The 15,133-nt window shown below is 33.7% G+C and overlaps 1 long non-coding RNA gene and 1 pseudogene across 1 annotated transcript; both read left to right on the forward strand.

Moving 5' to 3' along the window:
• Positions 1-515: 515 nt before the first annotated feature.
• On the forward strand, positions 516-2,900 carry LOC120201476. Its single transcript, XR_005523655.1, has 3 exons — positions 516-630; positions 1,026-1,125; positions 2,888-2,900. It is a non-coding gene; the product is annotated as an uncharacterized LOC120201476 (long non-coding RNA).
• A 2-nt stretch (positions 2,901-2,902) lies between these two features.
• On the forward strand, positions 2,903-9,607 carry LOC120201475 (annotated as a pseudogene).
• The last annotated feature ends 5,526 nt before the right edge of the window (positions 9,608-15,133 follow it).

Raw genomic sequence — 15,133 nt, forward strand, 5'->3', positions numbered from 1 at the left:
CCTTGGCAGAATTGGAATGATTTATGGATGCCAAAGCACATATTTTAAAGTACATATACCGCCTTAGACAATGTATGATAGTTAGCCCCAAATATAAAACAAGTTCTATGATGATCGACCTCTTTAATTTTCATGAAGTACAAGTGACCACATGAATCTGGATATGACTCTTAAAGGACCCTCCATATACATGGAAAATTTTATAAATTAAATAAATCTATGTTGGACACATATCTGTATTCGGCACTCACATTTGGGTCCGAGTAACAGCGAGTTTTTTGCACTAATCAGTATTTTTTGTTGCACTTTGTAAAGCTAAAAACTGGGTTAACTAGTTTTTGTAGCTAGTGTGCCAATGCCAGCCAGTTCTGCAAGTAGCGATATGTGGTTAATCCGTTTCAAATAGACAAAATTGGTTTTTTCTCCCTTGTCTTTTGCTCAAGCAATCAAATAATTATATATGAAGAATTGCCTTTTCTTTTCCATTTATGTAGTTGCCTTCTGAATTTTGTTGTAGAATACACGGCATTAGAGGCTCGAAGAATATGATATTTTTCCGGAGATCAGAACTGTGCTTCTTTTGGTTGCACAATTCTTCATCTAACATGTGTAACTTTATGCACAACAGAGGTGAGTCCGAGTCATCTGCATTATGAGCTTGTCAAATCGAAAGCTATATCTGGTCTTTATCTTTTGATGTTAAATGTGGAACTCTTACTGTTTTGATCACTGCTGAATTTTTCCATCACATGGGTAATATTTAAATTTAAAATTTCAGATTGCAACGTAAAATGAGTCTGCATAACATAACTACTCATTGTTGTCCGTTTGTAATTGTGCAAGCTAATCCTAGCTCGTCAATGTTCGATAAGCTTGTGTTTTACGGGCTTGTAGTTACACTTCCAGTTGTATTTTCTAGTTTATATGTATGCGATTGGCTAAGTGTGTTGATTCCTTCAAAAAGTTGGTTTTTTGAAAATAGTTTTTTCATATTTCATAAGAATATGATACCTTTCCTTCTACAGGAAAACAGAAAGTTCTTGTCCAAAAAACTGATAAGTCGGACAGCATTTCAAATAACCCAAATGTCAAATTCTTTAGGATGGACCTACAGAATTGTTCTCGGTAAGGCTTAAATCTCTGATTTTGGAAGTGTTAATAATATGCTTTTTGATGTTATAAACGCGTACACTTTTTCAATTTGTTACATGGACCTAGATTTATTATATATTTTCTTTACTTTTTCTGTTCTTTGAACATCTTCTATATTGATAGTTTTCATTTCGAATGATGTATGCATCTGCCCTTGATTGTTTGCCTGTTATGACTGTAATATGCAGTCACAACATATATATCATTATTACTGCAAGAGAGATTAACGGCATAGATTTTAAATACGGAAACCATTGCATTTATCGGGTTGGTTACCTAGTTTGTTTCTGTATCATGTCTTGTACTGTTTCTTAGATAAAGTGGTTAGGCAGAGCTCATGACATCGTTATTGATATGAAGAGACTAAGACGGATCTTAAATATCTCTACGATTGCATTTATCGGGTTTGTTTTTAAACTGCATCTTATATTGGCTTTTAGAAGAAAGTAGTTGGAAGGAGGTTCAGATAAAATCTCATGTAGTCTGCTTCATTCTATACTGAAATGATGCCAATGCCTTGCGGAAGCTTCATTTTTACAGCGGCGCCTTTCCTCTTGTGAAGAAATATTTTTCTGAAGTTTGTGCTTTCTACCTCAGTTTGGTTCTGGATCTCTTATCTCCCATGAAGGATGTTTTAACCATGGTGTTACTGGAGATTTAACCTAGCTCAGATGCCATAAAAGATTTAAGACTATATTCAAAAACTGTTTCTGTCTTTTATTAGGTAAAGAAATGAGCTTAAATAGAAAAAATGACGAGCAAATGACGAGTTGAAGCAACATTTACATAGGTGAAAGCACAAAAAGGAATAGGAATAATTCTTGTTGGATATGGATATAAATAGAGAGAACCAAAGGCAGTGAATTATGCATGTCAGAGAAGATCTTTTTCTTCATTAGAAAAAGAATATCAAGTCTGTTGACTTGCAATATTCTGGACTTCATCCAATATTGCAGTCTTGCTACTTAACGAATTATTTGGTGACTTGAGAAATTAACTTTTTCATTGGCTTCTGTCATTGTGATATGCAGACAGTTTACGGAATATGAATATTGAAGTGAATTGACACTGTTTATTACAATATTCCATGCATCTTACAATCATTCAATACTGTTACTGAATTATTCGGTCATGGTCAAAATTACCTTGGTTCATTTGGCTTTTGTCATTAGTGGAAGCTTGCACTTGTGACTGTTCATTTACGGAATTACTTACGGAAATTAACATTTTGTCCGTTGACATTGTTGATCACAATCTTCCATACTTCTTAATGTAATCTTGCTCTTTAAGTAATTATTCAATGACAGTCAAATTAGCTTTTTCTTGCGGCTGCTGTATTTGTAGTGGAAGCTAGCCACTGTTCATTTACTGAATACTTTTAGGTAAAATGAATAATGAGAAGTCTTTTGTCATCGTTATTACAATGATCCAGACTTCTTATATTGCAATCTTGCTATTTACAGAATTATTTGGTGATGCTTGAAATTAGTTCTAATTGGATGCTGTCACTTTAGTAGAAGGTTGCACTAATAACAATTTGCACCTCAATTTTTATCCGCTTATTGACTGGACGTAAGAATGAGATGTCCACTCTTTGTGCCTGTTTTTCTACATTACCGTTAGTTTGTCTTGTAGAAACTTGCTGCTTTCTCATTCGGTTTCAATTCTTGGATGTATAACCATGATTTACAGCTTTTAATGGCCTAATTTCTTGATTTTCTCACTGCTGCTTCAGGGTCATCAAGCTAAACGGATCAGTGGGGCTTTCTCGGCATTTTTCTTACTGAGACTAATGCAGTTAGATTTGCCAACACATTAATAAAGATGGTCCAGACTTATTTCCTCATCTACTTCGAACTTTGGCGGCTAGAAGCTTACCCCTTGCCTGCATATCTAATTCCTTGAACAAACCAACACCTCTTAGCTTGAACGTCGCCTTGCCTTCGATTCAAGATATTAAATGGAACTTCTCTCGGTTAAACTATTTATTTAACGTTCAACTGGAGAAAAATATTGCGACGTAAGTTAAACTTATAATCCTAGATCTTTTTCGGGTTTGAGTTATATTCTTGGTGCTTTCTGTTGTTTCTAACAGTCAATTTCTATGATAAAAATCTGATGGTGTGCCAAACTGTCTGTTCAACAATTAGAATGATCGTTTTATGCTACATTATTTGGACATAGGTCATGTGTAGGTGGCCCTCCTTAGCTATTACTTGAATTCAGGTGTGATTGATGGACACAGACACGTGTTTGAGACGCATATGTTCCACTTTTTCAACACTGGGGACATTGTGTTATGTGACACAGTAACGATTTTCCTCGAACCTGTCAATTTAAGCTTTCTGTATGATGTTTGGTTATTAATTATAACTGAATAGTAACAAATGGAGTATGTTACGAAGCTGATATTGACTGAATAGTAATAAATTATGTGAAGCTTCCAATCTTGAACTTGGATTGATATGCATCCAACACGGATATATTCAATTTTATATGTTTTGCATGTATTTGGAGTTTTTAGAGGGTTATATTCATCCATGTCTGGATGTATCCGACATGGATGTTGGACTTGGGCACTTCAAGAAATATGAAGAATAGAAACAACATAGCTTTACTTCCCGTCTTGATCTGTATGGACTTACAGTTTTGAATTTATGTTTTTAATTGACTGATTCACTTATTTCTTACATTTTGCAGGTTTCTTGTGGCTCTCCTTCTAGCATGCTTCTCATTTGTTATTATCGGTGGTTTGCTCTTCTTCAAGTTTAGGTAATGTACAATTAGTCTTGATTATTCGAATATTAGTTTATATATAACTGTAGCTTGTTAGCTGTAAATGCCATCTTATATAGGAGAAATAGCTATCATGGAAAAATAGCTATAGTGGTAGTTTTGTTTGCTAATTCAGTAGTTAATGCCTTGAATAACACAGGAAAACTACACGATCTCTTGAGGATTGCTGCTGGAGGCGTGGGCATGCCTGATTTCATCGTCAACCCATTTAAAAGTATGTGGTCAGTTATGTATCTAATCATTGGTTGCTTTAAGATATGATCGTATTTGTATTGCTTGTTTGATTAAAAATCGAATTTGGAAAACTTATTAATGTTGAGCTGCAGCAAGCAACACGTGTAGAACGTGTTATTGGCTTCGTTCTTGCTTTATGGGGCATATTATTTTACTCTCGGTTATTAAGCACAATGACAGAACAATTCCGAGTAAGCATTTTTTCTATAGCAAATTTACCCTCTCTTTCTTTCCAATGCTCATTATTTATTTGAGCTACCTTCGATACATGTGACTTTTGATTCGGGTGACAGAACAACATGCAAAAAATCCGGGAAGGTGCACAAATGCAAGTTTTAGAGAGTGATCATATCATCATTTGTGGTGCAAATAGTCGCCTTGCTTTCATACTACAGCAGCTAAATAATTATCATGAATTTTCCGTTCGTTTAGGCACTGCTTCAGCCAGGTAAACTGTTATGCTGCCACCTATGTAACTTGGACTCAAGTGCGAATGTCATATACAATATATGTTCAGAAAGAGTATTTAATTTTTTTATAAATTTTCTTTATATTTGAAGAGCCCTTGGAAGATTATTTCCGATACTCTTTAATAGAAATGAAGAGCCGAAGCAATGTAGGCTACAACTTTTGTTTTCTGTTTATTTTTCTTGCATGCGTAATTATCAGTTTCTACCTGTATTTTGCTCTCGTAGGAGGCAAAGAATTCTTCTCATGTCTGATCTTCCGAGGAAGCAAATAGACAAGCTGGCAGAAAATATTGCCAAGGATCTTAAACATATTGATATCCTTTCAAAGAGGTATACGAAAAATGTCCACTTTCCCCCTAATTTTCAAATTCCATCTAGATTTCCCTCTTATAACATTTCCAACGCCAATAAATGAAAGTAATAGCTAAATTGCTTGGTCTCTCGGTTGAGTCCCGCTCACTAGTATGTGTTTGACACTGCTATATTCATTTTCTTTCTCATGATTTTCATGTATTTGGAGAGTTCTTGAAAGATCCTAGCCCCATACTTTTCTTCGGATATGTGTCAAATACTTTTTTATCTTCATAAAAATCTCGGTTAGTTTAGAATCCCTGTTTGTGATAGACCATCCCTTGATAATTGTTTGTGATATACTTTAGTAGAGAGTGCTTATGTTGAAAATTACGGGCATCTGGAGAAATGTGCAGAAACTATTAGGACCTATCTTTTTTTATCGAGCTGAAGATATAACCTGAATTGAGTAAAATGTGAGATTAAATAACATCGGTTCTACTTGTGCAGTTGTAGCCTTACTTTGACAAAATCATTTGAAAGAGCAGCTAATAAGGCGCGTGCCATTATCATTCTTGCGACAAAAGAACATCAGTAAGACTTCTATCACTTTAAATGACATTTTTTTATGATCCTCTCTTGTGAGTGTTACATATATAATTTTCTAGTGGCGGATCTCGATGCAACACGGGTTTGGAGAACTGTGATAATAGCAGTAGCAGAAGCTATTAGGCTCTGCTATGCTCTGTTCTGGCCAGTTCTTTTGCATGTACATTTTTAACTAGTGCGTAATATAAGATTTTCTTCAGGGAAATTTAGTGACCGCAATTACTTAACTGATTAGGTTCGGAGTTGATACAGATGCATTTCTCTCTGTACTGGCGCTTCAACCTATTCCCAAGATGGAAACCATCCCCACAATTGTCGAGGTATGCATTGGCAAACTGTAGGATCAAAATATTTTTTCTATGATCATCACGTTTAATTTGCCATTCTTAATGCAGGTTTCGAATTCCAATACATGTGAGCTCTTGAAGTCAATCTCCGGACTGAAAGTGGAGCCGGTGGAAACTGTCGCTTCTAACTATTTGTTCAATGTTCTCGGCAAAAGGGCTAATAAAGATCTACAGGCACTTGCTTAATTATCGAAGTGTGATATGAGTTCTTTTTGACAACTTTTATTTTCCTGATGACGGAAAGATAATGGAAAAGTTTTTTTTAATGTATTTAGAGGGTCATATCCACACATCCATGTTCAAATATGTGTCGAATAGGGTGTCGAATACAGATACTTAAATAACAATTAAATGTCAAAGGAACACAAGCTCGGCCTACAAAATTTCACTGGTCTAGTAGTTTCTCCATAGGGTACTTTTTTACTGGTAAAAGAAATTCTATGGGTTCATTTCTTGTCTATACACTATGTTGTAGGTTTCCACTCGAAGACTAATTATATCATGTTATTGCAGAAAATGTGTTCAGTCTTCACCATTTTCCAAGTCTAACTGGGTTGACGTACATGCAAATACGACAAGGTTTCCAAAGGTATTGTTTTGTGTTAAAACTTGGTATTGTCGGTATGAAGAACTCCGCTCATTTCTTATGTTGGTTTCTTTTCAGGCTGTTGTTTGCGGTGTTTATCGGAATGGTAAGATATTTTCCACCCCAGAGATGATGAAATTCTACAGCAAACTGACAAAGTAAGTAGACTATACTACTTTTCGAACGTTATGTTCATATATATAAACTTTTAAGTTCGGCATCTATGTCCGAGGCTTATCTAGACATGGTTATGGGAATATGATCTTCCAAAAACCCTTCAAATACTTCAAAATCTTGAAAATAGAAAATTGAACATACCCGTGCCCGACACACATCCAAGCCCGAGTAACGTATCTTACTATCTTGTGACCATTTCTTAACATGGAGTAGTATGAGTACTTGCCAAGATTTCGTTTGAACATAACCGCTTTGCAGAAATTTCAACTCTATGCGTCCTTCCATGGTCGTATCTGCATACTTCTTAACGTATATTTCTTTTATTCGTGTAGATATTGTTAATTGCCCCTATTAACATTACAACAAAACAACTTACATTGTCCGATGTCATAAAAGATGAAACCGACACGCCAAAAGATTTGGAGGTTCCTGAAAACAATGTAGAGAATGCTTTAGAATTGAGAAAAGAGCGGATGTTAAATATTATGAAACGTACCAAAAGACGAGCAGCAAAGGTATGTTTTCCGAAGAGATAAGTTCCTCAAGTGATAGCATCTATTGAATGCCCAGATGTCAGCTTGTATGTTCTTTTGATTTTGAAGTAGGCATTGGACCAAAGTCTAGGGCCTAAAGAATGCGTACTTTTGCTCGGGTGGCGGCCGGATGTTGTACAAATGATTGAAGAGTACGATAATTATCTTGGACCTGGAAGCTTGTTGGTATACTTTTTTCTTCTTTTCATATTTCAATCAGAACCATTAAGTTGAATGCAAAACTTCAAGTCTGCATTTGGTTGCATGTCAGACTTATTGTGTGTGTTTTTTCTCTCCGACATGTTATTTCTTTGACCTTAACACTTGATGAAAAACAACTCCGATACATTTTCTTCGATTGAGATTTAGATTATTCGTGTGCTATCCGCATTATACAGGAAATATTATCGGATGTACCATTAGAGAAGAAGAAGGCAAGCTTCATGTCCAGTCAAAGAACGTTAGAACATGTCCAGGTTAACCATAGGGTACGTTCTCTGTTTCTTTCGATCATGTTGAACTTCTCGATCCTCTGTTATCTGGTTTGTTAAGGAAAGTGATGCAAGGCTTATTCCTTTCGAATTGCAGATCGGGAACTCGATGAATTATGATACCTTACAGGAAACCATAATGAATATACAAAACTCCTTCAAGAGTGGGGAACATATTCCTTTTTCTATTGTTGTGATTTCAGATAGAGAATGGCTTCTCGGAGGTGATAATCAATGTTATTCCGACTCTTCTTTTTTCTTAAAGTGCACGTGTTTGATGTATATCTAACCCTGGGTGTGGGGTCATGATCATAGAAAAAGTCTTAAATGTATGTGTCAAACATATAACCATGTCTTACACTCGCACCCTAGTCCAAGTAACATAAGTAATAATAATTGATAAAGAATGTTTCTATTGGTAAATTAATCTTCGGAGTTCGGATAACTATTTTCCTTTCAGATCCATCAAGGGCAGACAAGCAATCTGCATACGCGCTTCTTCTTGCAGAAAACATTTGCAACAAACATGGAGTGACGGTGCGCTCGGTTCAATATAATGATAATGCCATTGTCTTGAATCTTTTTAATTCGAAGTTAAGCTCGAGTATATCACTATATTGTTCTGCAGGTGCAAAATCTAGTCGCAGAGATTGGCGACTCGAAATTGGGCAAACAAGTAACATATTTCAGCAATTTCTAGAATTTCTTATAATGCAATTATTGATGTTCTAAGGTTCCTCATGTGTCTTGAAATCTGCCCAAACCCTGCAGATTACAAAGCTCAAGCCGAGCTTGACGTATATTGCATCAGAGGAAGTGATGAGTCTCGTAACGGCTCAAGGTCTCAAAATTATATTTCTATAGAAGTATTTTATATTGTTCCAATAATTCGATATGCCATATGGGGAAATAATCCTTTTTTTTTTCTGGATTGCAGTAGCCGAACACAGTGAACTAAATGAGGTTTGGAAAGACATTTTGAATGCCGAAGGTGACGAAATATACGTGAAGGTAAAGGCAATTAATTTGATGCAGTACTTCCATTATTTACCTTACTGAAAGGGAAGAGGAGGTGTTTAAACTACGAACTCGGACTTGGTATGAATGTCGAGTTCGGATACATGTTCAATACGTCGTGTTTGAGACCTGTTATTGACAAATATTTGATATTGGTGTGAAAGTATGATCTTCCATGTGCATGAAATGACTTTTAAAAAAATGAACATACTCGAGATGGAGTTCGGGTATTATGATTTTAGGCAATGAACATCTTACTTGTCCGTAAAGGCACCAGAACCGTGTTACCTTTAAGGCAAGTTACTTGGTGTTCTCATTTTTTTAAAAAAAAGTACTTGTGTTTGAGGTTCTTACTTGATACATATGGAAAGACTTTAGAAAAAAAAAGTAAGTATAGTCGTGTCGGCAACGGGATAACTCGTCTTATTGTCGGTATAGTGATCGAGTCACCTTTTTTTGTGTGGTAATCTGGCATTTCTTGCCGTTTATTCCGACGAGGAAGTATCCATTTACAACTAAACCATGTTTCATGACAGGATATTAGCTTCTACATGAAAGAAGGGGAGAACCCGTCTTTCGTGGAGCTATCGGAAAGGGCATGTTTGCGACAAGAAGTTGCCATCGGATATATAAAAGACAACAAGAAGGTATGTTACAAGTATATGCTTAAAATTTTTGAACTTTTTTCGTATATATAGAGAATCGGACCTCCATATTTGAAGATATGGTTAAAGGTACCTAATCCATTGTTTGTTACAAGTGCAGGTTATTAACCCCTCTCTTAAATCCAAACCTCTGTCCTTAGAAATGACGGATTCATTGATTGTCATATCAGAGTTTGAAGGAGAGCAACCTGTTGTTGTTTAAAATCTATTGTCTTGTTCTTGTTCAAGATTTATTAATCCATGTATTTCCGGTCATTTTCATACTTTCATTGGCCTCGTAGCTTATGAATTTATAAGCGGAAAAATAATTAAATCGATATTAATGTACAATATATAGATTTAACTGGTTTATTGGCTACATTAACGGATGAGAATAATAATAATTCACTATAAATACAGAAACCACAAAGAGTATAAATAAATGATATCTTATGTATCCTAAGAGCTTAGTATATATACTAACATCTCTTGAATCCTAAAATACTCTCTCAATATCCATTCAAAACTATAAATACGGATCAAGACAATTTTTAGGCCTAGTCAAAGTACATACATATATAAAGTGTTGAAAATGTTCGACATAAAAAATCGTAAAATGATTTTCAAAATTTATTTTTTAAAAATATTATTCGTTTTGATTCCATCAAAACGAATAATATTTTAGGCCTAGTCAAAATATATACATATATAAAGTGTTGAAAATGTTCGACATAGAAAATCGTAAAATGATTTTCAAAAATGATTTTTTTAAATTATTATCGTTTTGAAGGAATCATTTTTCAAAATTTATTTTTAATGAAATAAAAGGTCTAGGTGGATTATAGGTAGGAGTAAGTATTCGATCGAGTTGAGTCAAAAAAATTTTGAATTATCCAAGTTGATGAGTCTTATTTTATAATTCAAACTTCATTTGAAATTTTTTGTGTTGAGCCGAGTTTATGAAATTCAAGTCGAGTTGTTCAAGTTTCAGTTTAAATTTGATTGTAAATATTTACAATGTTATGGTACTATTTAATTTTTAATTTAAATGGTTTTTTATAACCATATATGATATACATATATGTTTATTAATATATTTTTCATATATGATGTACTATATTATGCAAAGTAGAGGGACTCAACTTGAACATAAAAATCAATTCATTAATTACTAAAATTTGAGTTATTTGAATTATATTTTATAACTCAACTCAATTTAATATTTTTTCGAGTCAAATTTATAAAAGGGTAAACTATATGAATGGTCACATTTATTTTCAGTCTGATCAACTTTGGTCATTGGTTCAAAAAAATTAAATGCATTTGGTCCCTTACATTATCGATTTTAGTCATTGGTCATTAACTTCCATTAACTCGTTAACGAAAACTTGAGTTGACAATTAAAATATTAAAAACAAATTCACGTGTCTCATCCTCCTCCTCCTCCTCTATGCATTGCTCATACTGTTTTACTCATATTATACTCTTCTCCTTTATCTCCTTACGATGTGAACACATAACTCTTCCCTTAAACATCGCTTCTCCTACGAGAACCAAGAAACCCAACTTTCTCGATATCAATGGTGGATCCCAAAAAAAAGTTTTTATATATATATATATATATTACTTTTAATATAAATCCTTACAACAAAAAATACAGCTAAAAATAAATTTTACAGTTGTTCCCTTCTAGGTCTTATGTTTTAATATCGTTATATTATATTTCTCAATAAAAGTAACTAAACAATCATTAAGTCATTCATCTCCCATACGAGTGTGCAGTCGATTCTTTATAAAGCGCATCATAGAGAATGTTCTTTCTGTTGTTGCAGTTGCAACAAGTAAAATCAATGCTAACTTCAAAAGTAAATAAACAAGTGGGTACACAAGATGTTTCATTGTGTAGACCATCTTTTTAGATGAATCGGAAAGTCCTTTTAGATCACAAAATCTTTCATATGAACGAACATCGCTAATATAATTTTCAAGTTGATAGTCAAGCAATATAAGATCTCTAGTAGAAAATTCATAAGGATAAAATTGAGTACGACGAATCAACTTTTTCTTATCAAAAGACAGATACAAGTCTCATGGATTCAAACAAGCCACACAAAGAAATAACTTTGTACTTGTCTAAGAAAAACGATTATTAAGCTCTTGAAGTTGTCTATCAATCATCTGATAAAATAATTTAACTTGAAAATAATGCAAATTTGAAACTTCACAAGGTTTTCTCCTAGACCTCCCTAGAACAACAATTACATTTTCCATCTTTGGAACCTCAATGTTATTCTTTTCAATAAAAAAAACTTGTTCAGGTAAAGATTGTCATCCCACATCTCTCATCATTTGTAATTGTTGCTTGGACACACTAAGTAATTGTGTAGCATTAAAAATGTCTTTATCACTCTGTTGCAGTGCTTGAGATAATTGACTTGTAACTCCCAGTATATTTTTCATCAAGTGTAAATTAAACACAAACTCAAAAGATTGTAAAGAACTCAATATCATACAAGCTTCAACTCTTTCCTCTGAGGGTGTTCTATCTTCCTCAATAATTTCAAGCACATCCATCACAGAAGAAAACATAATAATCAAGCTGACAACGGCCTTATAATGTGAACCCGACGAGTATCTCAAACTCTCTTTATATCAATTTCTTGATTTAGTTCACGACCACTGAAGATTTCATCATTTTGTAAAGCTTCTCTTACCTTATTACTTGGCTAGATTGAAGAACTTTATTAACAGTATCATTATGAGAAGCAAGAATCACAAGAACTCTAGAAAGTTGCCTTGATTACAAGAATCATCAGACTCATCATGTCTGCAAAAAAGTCAATCTTTGTCGTAAAAGGAATTGAATGCAATCAATTGTAGACGTAAGATGAGTTTGATATTCTTGTTTGGCTTGATTAGATTGCTTTGTAATGACAACTTCAACTTGTTATTTCTGATTCAGTAGAGCTTCGCATTTTCTTAAAGTTACATTGTTAGCTCTATTAGGACCTTCAACATGAAGTTGCAATATGCTCTTTTCTTTTCAATTCTTAAATCCATCAACAACAAATGTATCACCTCCCCTTGCTCTCCTTTAGATTCAGGTCTCATAAGGTAATATTGTAAACAAAATACTTCATCTTTAGATACACTGTATTCCAACCAACTTTTATGCTCTTCGAACCACTTGGGATTGAAACTTCGAAATTTATCATTATACTTGTTCTTAGAAAACTTGTGTTCTTTAGGTTGGCAAGGACCTTTCAACAAATACGCCCTTCTAATTTCTTCATGATCATTAGGATGATATTCTATAATCTTTTATCTTTTTCTAGGATCTCCTTGAAGATTTTTCAAGTCAACTTCTAATTTTTTTTTTTGTCGAACATGAATCATATGTTGATGTCTTCCTTTTAAAATATTTTTCCATACCTAAATAAAAAAAGAATTAATTAAATTATAACATAAAAAAGGAAAATAGAATATAAAATAATAATGACTTTTATTTATTAGTTTATATTTTCATGATTTTCATTCCTATTAGTGAATAAAATCACTGTTTTTGTGTGGTATTAATAGTATTTCCATATTTTTATCTTCATGTTTGGCATAAAAATATTTAATTTGAAATAATTTTATTTATTAGAGTAATATATATTTCCATGATTTCCATCTCTATTACATTTAGCTCAATTGCAAATTGCATACACGTTTGTAAATTATAATTTTCTCTATATAATCAACAAATTGCAAACAGCTAAGACTCATTTATTTCTTTCCATATCATTTATTTCTTTTTATAGCTAAGACTCGTTAGTTTTCAACCCACGGCAATGTTGGTGTTAATATTAGTTCCATGGTTCCATCTTCATTTTTGGTATTATTATGTTAAATTTAATCAATAATTAAAGTGTATATTTTTAAATAGTAACCAATTAATATGGTATTTAATTTAAAGTATATTAAAAGAAAGGATCAATTTTTAATTCCTCTAAGTTAAATATGGACATAATTAGAAGAATCAAGGATTACAAGGTTCTTTCCTCAAAAAAAATTACAAGGTTCAATTATTAGTAATTTTTGTGAGTTGAGGACCTAATTGAAAGGATTCAAAAAGCGGCATGGCCTCGAAGATAGTTTTCCCTTAAATAAGCAAAAAGGAGGATCTAAAGAAACTTATTGGTATGATCGGGGTAACTATTTAGTTTAAAAATTGACCTAAATTTTATTTTTTAGGCCATTTAGTTTTCTCAACAGTCTTCTTCACTCTCTAAATCCTCTGAAGTTTCTAACCATGGTTGCATGATCAGTCGTGACGGTCGTCGTTCGTCGGTACTATTTTCTGCCGTCGACCACAACTGGCGACGGTTGAAAAACTCAAACAATATTTTTCTTCGTTTTTTCGAATTACAACTGAATCTGATATTTGTTTTTCAAAAAAAAATATAGAATTGCATAGATCTAATTTTAAAAACCACGGGTGTTACCAGTAAAAGCTCGAAGATCCGCCGTCTGATCGAGATGGTCTCGATGTCTCCTTGCCTACTCGCCATCGTTGTGTTGCTCACCGTACGAATTCGCAGCTGGAGATGTTGTTTACCGAAAAATCTATTAAAAAAAAGTTTTGGCCATTCAACTCTTTGCCTCTTTCTTTTAAATTTACCATTTTTCTTAGTTTCTAGTATTAAAGTTAATTTCTTTTCTTTTTGCAGATTTTTGGTCTCCATACTTCAAATGATGACTTAGTTCAGTAATTTTTTCTGTGCGGATGTCTTGTTGTAGGTGAGGGGTGTTTGGGTTTCAGAAATGAAAATGAGAGATAGTGATATTGGTGGATTTTGGGGTGGGTTGACCCGATTTAGAATATAAATTTTCAGGTTAATCTAATTAAAAATAAAATTGTCCGTTCAGTTCAGTTAGTAGAGCGCAAGGCTCTTAACCTTGTGGTCGTGGTCGTGAGGTCGAGTCTTACGGAGGGCAATTCATAATTCTGACTGCCAGAGGTCTCCCACGGAAGCTGCTCTCAACCTGGCGTTAGGGGAGTCCACTATCATACCTCTCTTTTATCCCATTATATATGGAAATAGGGTCAACTAATTTGATTGAAAAAATATATTGGGTCTGGATGTAGAGAGAATTTGTGTCTCAACAATTTAGATTTTAATTTTTCATTTACTCGAGTTTGATGAATAAAATTTTGGACTTAGAAAATAGTTTACAATGGGTATTTGGTGGGCACAAAATAATTCAGGATGGACATAAATTAATTTTAGGGTGGGCACATGTTAAATATATATATATATATCTAACAATAGGCCTGTAAATGAACTGAACGTTCAACGAACCGTTCATGAACCGTGCGGCGGGAAGTTCGTTTATGTGCGTTTATTTATTAAATGAACGAACATGAACAAGATTTTGTGTTCGTTTAATTAAATGAACGAACATGAACATAGGCCCCGTTCGTTCATTTACGTTCGTGAACGTTCGGTTATATTCGTTTATATGCGTTTAGTTATGTTCGTTTATGTGCGTTCATTTATGTTTAACCTAATATTCTTAAATCAATTTTGGTGATCAATTTGTATGTATCTTAAAAATATTAATTAATATGATATTTTGATGACCAACTTCATAATTAACCCAATTTTACAGCCTGATGAAGAGGTAATACAAAAAACCCTAAATCTAAAAACAATATTTTCTCAACTCTTCTCCAACCCGTCATTCAGCTGTTCTTGATTCTCAACTCTCCCCACCCTCCACAATTTTCATTTCTGCAACGA

This window comes from Hibiscus syriacus, unplaced genomic scaffold (assembly GCF_006381635.1).
Source record: "Hibiscus syriacus cultivar Baekdansim isolate YM2019G1 unplaced genomic scaffold, ASM638163v2 tig00007372_pilon, whole genome shotgun sequence".
NCBI classification, from domain to species: domain Eukaryota; kingdom Viridiplantae; phylum Streptophyta; class Magnoliopsida; order Malvales; family Malvaceae; genus Hibiscus; species Hibiscus syriacus.